General features: G+C 65.7%; 1 protein-coding gene across 1 annotated transcript in view; it reads right to left on the bottom strand.

The window, feature by feature from the left end:
- IGFBP3 (insulin-like growth factor binding protein 3) overlaps positions 1 to 586 on the bottom strand; it is a 7,305-nt gene that overhangs the window by 4,051 nt on the left and 2,668 nt on the right. The window lies entirely within an intron of this gene.

Here is a 586-nt window from a genome sequence, read left to right as displayed (position 1 = left end):
CGCGGTCCCCCAGGGCCCGGGCCGGGAGGCGCACTCGGCACCGCGGAGCGGCTCTGGCTGTGGGTGGGTTTCCGTTTCCTTCCATTTTCCTTCCTGTCTCTTTCTCGGGGAAGCGCTGGGGCGCGGGACTGAGACTGTGATGAGCTCCCGCAGGTCTCCCCGCAGCGCGGAGTAACTTCCTAACCGCCCGGGACTCGGGGAGGAGCCGAGAATCTGTCCCTTAAGCGGCCCCCCGGGGGTTAGCAGTCACTCACCGCTTTATACTTTTGTAACCAACACCCCTCACACCGGTAACTAAGGTGCCAACAAGTAGCCAAGAGCGTGTTGGTCAGGGCTCTCCGGCCGCGTTCTCCGTGTCCAGAGCCGCACGGGCCGAGGAAGCGCCACGCGCGCCGGGCATGGCTTTGTCCCGAGAGACAAAGGCTTCTGGGGTTTGAACGACACAGTCCCGTCTCAGGAAACTGCGGGTTTATCTTCCCATCGATCCCGGGTCCGCGGCTTCTCGGGGAGAAACGGAGCGGCGCTGCCCAGCACGGCCACGCCTCACCGGGGACCCTGTGGCCGCGGGGACCACGCAGGACCGTCC

Source organism: Myotis brandtii, unplaced genomic scaffold (genome assembly GCF_000412655.1).
Source record: "Myotis brandtii unplaced genomic scaffold, ASM41265v1 scaffold743, whole genome shotgun sequence".
NCBI classification, from domain to species: domain Eukaryota; kingdom Metazoa; phylum Chordata; class Mammalia; order Chiroptera; family Vespertilionidae; genus Myotis; species Myotis brandtii.
The sequence above is the reverse complement of the archived record's forward strand: the minus strand, read 5'-3'. Positions and strand labels throughout refer to the sequence as shown.